This window comes from Poromitra crassiceps, assembly GCF_964638095.1.
Source record: "Poromitra crassiceps genome assembly, contig: HAP1_SCAFFOLD_255, whole genome shotgun sequence".
Lineage (NCBI taxonomy): Eukaryota > Metazoa > Chordata > Actinopteri > Beryciformes > Melamphaidae > Poromitra > Poromitra crassiceps.
Window position 1 is genome coordinate 189,418 of NW_028152142.1, and position 9,283 is coordinate 198,700.

A 9,283-nucleotide genomic window follows, 5' to 3' on the forward strand; every position below is an offset into this window, starting at 1 on the left:
ACCTCCTTATTTAAAGCTTTGAATGGGTCCTGGAGGTGTGTGTTTACAGCAAATGTGCAGGGTTGACACAGCCTGTGGTGCCCTGCACCTCCTGTCACTCATAACCATTAAGGCCAACAGACAAAGCAAAGATTTTACATGATTATTATGACTTAAAATTATTCTTTGCCCCAGTGGAGTTTCAACATGGAATTAGGCTTTAAGTCGAGAGAAAATCTCAAGACAAAATCTATCTGGAGGAAGTGAATTTGTGACGAATGCTCTCTCTTCCCTCAGCAACTCATAGGCCTACTGAAGTGCCTTTGAGCAAAGCATACAATCCCCTTGTTGCTCCAATAGAACTGCTCCCTGGTTATACTGAGCAGATCCCAGGTGTATCTGACTTTTCTTTTTTCAGAAATTTTCCCCAATTTTCTCCACAATTCCCCCCTGCTGCCCCGGTGCTGCTCCACCCTCTGCCGATCTGTAGAGAGCCGTAGACTAGCACCATGCTTCCTCTGACACATGCACAGCTGCCAGGTGCTTCTTTTCACCCGACAGCGCGGAGCTTCACCGGCAGGTCGTAACACGTGGGAGGATCACGCTATTCCCACCAGTTCCCTTCCGCCCCGAACAGGTGCCCCCTGACCGAGTGTGTGGCATGTCCACTGGTTACCAGTAGAGGCTGATAAAAGTCAAACAACTCATAATCAGGCTAACTTTAGCATAGCAGTCACAGTGATGTTGACGGCGTTGCTGCACTCTCCTGATCCAGACTCACAGCAGTAGCCTCCAGTGTCTAATGATATAAGTCAGTGATGATGATGTGGGATTCGTTTCTTTTCTTCCTTTATTGTTGTTGTGTTCCTCGAAACTCTCCAGCAGAAGAGTTGCCCAGCCCTTCACAGCTTAGAGAGACAGAGTCGTATTCAAGAACACATTTTTCAGCACCGACTCAGAGAGGCTGGAAGAGAGAGCGAGGGGGGAGGGGCAAGGGCACAATGACAAATTAAGATTCTCATCATTACTATGCGTTCACACTGTGAGCTTCATGACCAACAACAGTAGTTCATTCATTTCCTGTAGGGGCGGGGTTTCTAAACATCTAAACACAACAGGGGGAATGAACAGTAATACATCTACACAAATATGTCTGTCTGTGAGACTTTGTGATATGTTGTTTGTTTTTACAGCTTGTTGTCTTTGGATGGGTAGATTAAAGACCTTGCCTACATTTTTTAATTCTGTAGATGTCATATTAAACCCTTTATTGTCTTCAACTAATAAATATATGCAACAACAATCAGCATTGACCTGGCATTATGTCTAATTGAGGGCATGATCATGAAAACAACAAATAGATTAAACACAGAGAGCTGAGAGCTGCGGAAATGCAGCTATAAACAATGATGCACACACACACACACACACACACACACACACACACACACACAGGACTGAACAGTACTCACCAATCACAATGCAGGGAGCTGTTATCTCCATGCTGCTGATGGACTGACTGACTGAGCCTCCTGCAGGCAGCATCACTTCAGTCTGACATCAGACCACAGCTCTCCCCCTCACCCACACGGTGGGCGTGGCTGTTGAATGACGCATCTTGACGCCCCCCCCCCTCCCCCCTCCCCCTCTGATGTCGCGCAAGATGGCTGACCGTGTATGCATTGCAAATGTTCCTGAAAGGAGCAGTAGCGTATTATTTCCCGGTTATATCCTTTCATAAGTTGAATTTACAAACAGAAGAAGACTCGTGTGTGCGGATGATATTATCACGAATATATCAACTGGAACAGCGGCTCCGTTTAACTCTTGAGGGGAAGAAGAAGCTCCTCTCTTCAGTGGTTTAGCTGTGAAGCTAACGTTAGCTGTATTAGCTGTGAGCTCCGTGGCTGTGAAGCTAACATTAGCTGTGAAGCTAACATTAGCTGTATTAGCTGTGAACTCCGTGGCTGTGAAGCATTAGCTGTGAAACTAACGTTAGCTGTGAAGCTATTGGAGCTTTGAAGGATACAGTTTGACAGTAAATAGTTGAGGAGGAAAAGTTCCTGTCTCTGTGAAAATGAAAATGTCTAAAGTCCAGAAGCTGAGAGCTGTGGTGAAGCAGTGCCTAACTGCCGTTACTGCTGAGCAGCAGGAGTGGAGCCCCAGTCTGCACCAGGAGGACCCAGAGCCTCCACACATTAAAGAGGAACAGGAGGACCCAGAGCCTCCACACATTAAAGAGGAACAGGAGGACCCAGAGCCTCCACACATTAAAGAGGAACAGGAGGACCCAGAGCCTCCACACATTAAAGAGGAACAGGAGAACCCAGAGCCTCCACACATTAAAGAGGAACAGGAGGACCCAGAGCCTCCACACATTAAAGAGGAACAGGAGGACCCAGAGCCTCCACACATTAAAGAGGAACAGGAGGAACTCTGGATCAGTCAGGAGGGAGAGCAGCTTCAAGGGCTGGAGGAGGCTGATATCCCCAAGTTCCCATTCACTGCTGTTCCTGTGAAGACTGAAGATGAGGAAGAGAAACCTCAGTCCTCACAGCTTCATCAAAGCCAAACTGAGGAGAACAGAGAGGCAGAGCCTCTAGCCAGCTGCTCAACTGAACAGATGAAAACAGAACCTGATGGAGAGGACTGTGGAGTATCAGAACCAGCCAGGAACTTATATCCAGATAGTAATTTACAACCAACTAGTGATGACAAGACTTCAGACTCTTCTGAAGCTGAGACTGAACACAGTGATGAAGAATGGATGGAAACTAGTCAACCTAATTCAGGTTTAGACTCACAGAAAAACAGTGAAGTTCTTAGGAAGAAACACAGCTGCTCAGTTTGTTGTAAAATATTTGGTGGTAAAGCACAGTTGGAAAGACACATGATAGTTCACACAGGAGAGAAACAATTTAATTGCTCAGTCTGTGGTAAAGGTTTTGGTCAAAAAGGATACTTGAAGAAACACATGATAATCCACACAGGTGAGAAACAATTTACTTGCTCACTCTGTGGTAAAGGTTTTGGTCGTAAAGGAGACTTGAAGTCACACATGATAATCCACACAGATGACAAACAATTTACTTGTTCAGTCTGTGGTAAAGGTTTTAGTCGTAAAGGAGTCTTGAAGTCACACATGATAATCCACACAGGTGAGAAACAATTTACTTGCTCACTCTGTGGTAAAGGTTTTGGTCATAAAGGAAGCTTGAAGACACACATGATAATCCACACAGGTGAGAAACAATTTACTTGCTCAGTCTGTGGTAAAGGTTTTGGTCAGAAAGGAGACTTGAAGAAACACATGATAGTCCACACAGGTGAGAAACAATTTACTTGCTCACTCTGTGGTAAAGGTTTTGGTCATAAAGGAAGCTTGAAGACACACATGATAATCCACACAGGTGAGAAACAATTTACTTGCTCACTCTGTGGTAAAGGTTTTGGTCGTAAAGGAGACTTGAAGTCACACATGATAATCCACACAGGTGAGAAACAATTTACTTGCTCAGTCTGTGGTAAAGGTTTTGGTCATAAAGCAAACTTGAAGTCACATATGATAGTCCACACAGGCGATAAACAATTTACTTGCTCAGTCTGTGGTAAAGGTTTTGGTCGTAAAGATTACTTGAAGAAACACATGATAATCCACACAGGAGAGTAAACATGAATTGTTATCTGGTGGAGGGGCATTTGAGTGTTTATGCATGCAAGTATGTACTGAGAGAGAGAGAGTGTGTGTGTGAGTGAGTGAGAGACAGTATTTCAGGCTCACCCACTTCCTTTAGGATGGGGATGCTGAAGGAGATAGCTCTGATGTTTCAGCTTTAGTCTTCTGCACACTCGTCTTAGCTTGTGTCTTGCTTTCCTCTGGAAGCAAATCATCAAGCAGGTCAGCCAAGGGCTCGTCTAGATCTGTGGAGAGGAGAGGAGATTTTACTCACACCAACACTGGATGTTTTGTTTACACTGATGTTTGTCAAATGATATGAATAATCATGTTAAAAATGTGGCTGCCTGTGCATGCATGTTTATTCAAAGGTTGGATAGTTATTTTGTGGTCGGTCCATCCATGGTAGCCTCATTTGGAGAGGGAAAAACTGGCAGGGCCTTTTTTCAAAGGGGTCCCTTGACCTCTCAACTCAAGATATCTGAATGAGAATGGCTTCTATGGGTACCCACAACTCTCCCCATCACAGACACGCCCACTTCCTGCTAATCACATTCAGTTATTGGCAAAATCCATGCCGTGTTTTGCATGCAGTATAAATGTGTTATTTTCACTTATTCTATGTGAATATTTCTGCATACACTTGGGTCCCTAAACAGTCTTGGAATTGCATAAATTGGGTATCTGGAATGCTGAGACTCTTGTGGATTTACTGAGCTCAATTGTCTTCATGTGTGAAGATGTTAGTCTCCATAGTACAGTAGCCATTTCATTGTAGTGAGACCATTTTTCAAAACTTGACCTGACTGAATAAAATGACCTAATGTGACCTCTAGGGTAAACACAGCCTCATGAAACTTTATTTTCAATAACTAGAGACCTAGGGGCTCTATGGCTTTCCTACCTATATTGACAATAAGGGGGTTTCTAAGCCAGAACAGAACAGAAGTGTTCGCCACCAAATGCAGAAAACTACAAATCTTACAGAAATCTCCAAATGTCAAAAGTTTTTGATACCAAATCACAACGTGGGTTTTTCTATGGGGTTCCTCAAGGTCTTCATAATGTGGTATTTTGGTGGGATTTCTGACCATTTGTCTGACTGACAATCACAGTGGGACAGACAACCAGAGGCCTAGCTCCCATTTACAGTATATACCGATGATGATGATGATTGAGAAAATTGATTATTGTGCTCGTTTATATTCTGGTTCTTTTGTTTATTTGTTATTGTGATTGATAGAATGAATTGGCTCAAATGAATGGGGGTGGTGATTTCCATACTCTAGTTCATTTATACACCTGTTCACCTGTTGCTTGGGAGGAAAGAGGCGAGTGAGTAGGTCGCTGTATTTGTTGTTGACCTCTGTTCATTCGTTTCTGATCGCTGTGATTACTTTGATACAAGTTACTTTATATAAGTTCTATTGAGTTGATTATTTTTTCTTTGTAATAAAACTTTAAAACGTGTTTTTGTTTTTGTTTTATCTCAGTGAATCTTTTGTTTAGTGCGTCAATGAATCTACAAACAAGACCTATCTCAGCTTCTCAGCAGCTTTTTACTTTGTCTCCGCTACATATAATGTTTTTTACAAAATACTAACTAAGAATAGTGTTTTCTTGTTTTTGACCAAACTAAACATCCAGAGACATCGCCTTATTTAAAGCTTTGAATGGGTCCTGGAGGTGTGTGTTTACAGCAAATGTGCAGGGTTGACACAGCCTGTGGTGCCCTGCACCTCCTGTCACTCATAACCATTAAGGCCAACAGACAAAGCAAAGATTTGACATGATTATGACTTAAAATTATTCTTTATCCCAGTGGAGTTTCAACATGGAATTAGGCTTTAAGTCGAGAGAAAATCTCAAGACAAAATCTATCTGGAGGAAGTGAATTTGTGATGAATGCTCTCTCTTCCCTCAGCAACTCATAGGCCTACTGAAGTACCTTTGAGCAAAGCATACAATCCCCTTGTTGCTCCAATAGAACTGCTCCCTGGTTATACTGAGCAGACCCCTGGTGTATCTGACTTTTCTTTTTTCAGAAATTTTCCCCAATTTTCTCCCCAATTCCCCCCTGCTGCCCCGGTGCTGCTCCACCCTCTGCCGATCTGTAGAGAGCCGTAGACTAGCACCATGCTTCCTCTGACACATGCACAGCTGCCAGGTGCTTCTTTTCACCCGACAGTTCGGAGCTTCACCGGCAGGTCGTAACACGTGGGAGGATCACGCTATTCCCACCTGTTCCCTTCCGCCCCGAACAGGTGCCCCCTGACCGAGTGTGTGACATGTCCACTGGTTACCAGTAGAGGCTGATAAAAGTCAAACAACTCATAATCAGGCTAACTTTAGCATAGCAGCCACAGTGATGTTGACGGCGTTGCTGCACTCTCCTGATCCAGACTCACAGCAGTAGCCTCCAGTGTCTAATGATATAAGTCAGTGATGATGATGTGGGATTCGTTTCTTTTCTTCCTTTATTGTTGTTGTGTTCCTCGAAACTCTCCAGCAGAAGAGTTGCCCAGCCCTTCACAGCTTAGAGAGACAGAGTCGTATTCAAGAACACATTTTTCACCACTGACTCAGAGAGGCTGGAAGAGAGAGAGAGGGGGGAGGGGCAAGGGCACAATGACAAAATAAGATTCTCATCATTACTATGCGTTCACACTGTGAGCTTCATGACCAACAACAGTAGTTCATTCATTTCCTGTAGGGGCGGGGTTTCTAAATGTCTAAACACAACAGGGGGAATGAACAATAATGTACATCTTAACAAATGTGTCTGTCTGTGAGACTTTGTGATGTTTGTTTTTACAGGTTGTTGTTGTCTTTGGATGGGTAGATTAAAGACCTTGCCTACATTTGTAATTCTGTAGATGTCATATTAAACCCTTTATTCTCTTGAACTAATAAATATAAATATAGCCTACTATTCACTTCAGTCTGACATCAGACCACAGCTTTCTGCAACAGTGTGACACAACTGAGACTATAGACTTGAGAGCAACTGGATAGGTTAGAGGACAGTGGTTCTCAAAGTGGGGTCCGGGCGGGGACCCCCCGGTGGTCCTTGAGGGCGTTCCAGGAGGCCCTCTGCAAAAAGGGCAATCATTTATTGTCATTATAATTCCATAGCACACACACATATTAAATAGGTGTACTGTACTGTGATATGCATAAGACTAATAACTCATATCAATTAATTGTGTTATGCAATTATAGCTTATTGATTATGAAATGCCAATCAATGGAACTTCAATTTTCCCCATCAATTACTATGCGTTCACACTGTGAGCATCATGACCAACAACAGTAGTTCATTAATTTCATTAATTTCCTGTTCTAAACGTCTAAACACAACAGGGGGAATGAACAGTAATGTACATCTACACAAATGTGTCTGTCTGTGAGACTTTGTGATATATTGTTTGTTTTTACAGCTTGTTGTCTTTGGATGGGTAGATTAAAGACCTTGACTACATTTGTAATTCTGTAGATGTCATATTAAACCCTTTATTCTCTTTAACTAATAAATATATGCAAACAACAACAATCAGCATTGACCTGGCATTATGTCTAATTGAGGGCATGATCATGAAAACAACAAATAGATTCAACACAGAGAGCTGAGAGCTGCGGAAATGCAGCTATAAACAATGATGCACACACACACACACACACACACACACACACACACACACACACACACACACACACACACACATGTAATAGGCTATATATATATACCACATATATATAGACCACAACAATTGTCACGCCGGTCCCGGCGCTGCTGGTTGAAGCGGGGGAGGCTCCACTGAGGCTGAGACGTGCAAAACTCGCTCTAAATGACTGGGTCAAGCTAAAAGGCTCTGTAACAGCACCTCCTTCCATTTCTTTGCTGTCTGAATGCTGGGAGTTTGGAAATGGTGCTAGCAGGATGAACAGATGCAGCCATATAAATACAGTAAGGGGGTACTCAGAGGAGAGGGGTTTTAATGAGGTAGGGCCCCCTGTGTTCTGGACACCTGTACCTCATTGGCTGTGGTCAGAGGCAGAGGTGGACTTAACAATAAGAGAGGCCATACAGGAAAAGCGAATAGGAAGTGTTGCGGAGGGCGTAGTAGAGGAACATCTTAGAAACAACTGGAATAACTATATATAAATATTTATACGGATGGCTCAAGAGACCCTGAGAGTAGAAGAGTGGCTTTTGGAATGTATGTCTCTCATGCCCAAATCAGTCAGAGTAGGAGACTGCCTGATGGTATACCAATATTCTCAGCAGAGTTGATCGCGTTACTGTGGGCACTGTGGTGGGTGGAGGAGGAGGGGGGATTCAGTCAGGCTGTTGTATGCTCTGATTCTCTATCTGCCTTGATGGCTTTGGGGGGAGGTGAGGGGGGCAGAGCTAGAGTAGACTAGATCTTAATGAAACTGACTGAACTAGAGAGGCAGGGGTGGAGAGTGGGCTTTTTGTGGGTGCCAGCACATGCAGGAGTTGAGGGGAATGAGGCTAAGGCCAGTTTGGGTAGAGGTAGGGTGGATGTGCAGGTGGCACTAAGGCTTAAATCTATTGTATCAGTGAAATTACTGAGGGCTGTTAAAACAGGTGACATTTGTGTTGTATCAACAGTAAATGCTATTTTAGGGCAAAACACTACACTTTACCAAAATGAGGAAAGGAAACTATTTCCACACAATTGTATGCATTTGAATATGTAACATGGCCTCATGAAGCCAGAACATACATGAAGACTATTTTGATGGTAGTGTTTTAATTGATCACACCAGTGTGTAGTTAATTGATGCTGTGGAAGACATCAACACAACATAGCTGTGTGTTTTGTTTTGGTGGAAATAATCTGTTTTGAGAAGAGAGAACATGGTTTTGAGTGTTGTGTCACTTTATAAGAGATTTGTGGAGTTTTGACAAACTCTTTTCAGTTTAGAGTTTTGACAAACTGAGCCACAGTTATTGGAAATGTGTTTAAACGTTTTGAGAAAAACTGTAAAGACACAACACATGTAGACATTTTCAACACATTTAATTCCTCAATGTAGCAGTCAAATAAATTGAAACTGAGTGAAAAAAGTAGTAATTTTAACTTAAAAAGATATATGATAAAGAACGTAGAATACAGTAAAAATAATTTCCATGTATTTACATCCAATGAAGAAAACAACAGTTTGTACATAAGAAAGACATGAGTTTATGATGCCTCAGCATCCTGTCTGTGCTCTGACTCAGACCAGAGATTCTGCTCAACATCACAGCAGCAACAACAAGCCTCCTCCATGACCCTTCTCTCTCTCTCTCTCTCTCTCTCTCTCTGTGTCTCTCTCTCTCTGTCTCTCTCTATCTCTCTCTCTCTCTCTGTGTCTCTCTCTCTCTGTCTCTCTCTCTGTGTCTCTCTCTCTCTGTCTCTCTCTCTCTGTGTCTCTCTCTCTCTGTCTCTCTCTCTCTCTCTGTGTGTCTCTCTCTCTCTGTCTCTCTCTATCTCTCTCTCTCTCTCTGTGTCTCTATCGCTCTGTGTCTCTCTCTATCTCTCTCTCTCTCTGTGTCTCTCTCTCTCTCTCTCTCTCTCTGTGTCTCTCTATCTTTCTGTGTGTGTCTCTCTCTCTGTG

At 43.0% G+C, this 9,283-nt stretch overlaps 1 protein-coding gene across 1 annotated transcript in view; it reads right to left on the reverse strand.

Moving 5' to 3' along the window:
- Positions 1–9,283, reverse strand: part of LOC310770889 (uncharacterized protein) — a gene marked incomplete at its 3' end in the record, with an annotated part of 206,626 nt that overhangs the window by 153,634 nt on the left and 43,709 nt on the right. The gene's annotated exons all lie outside the window — the stretch shown is intronic.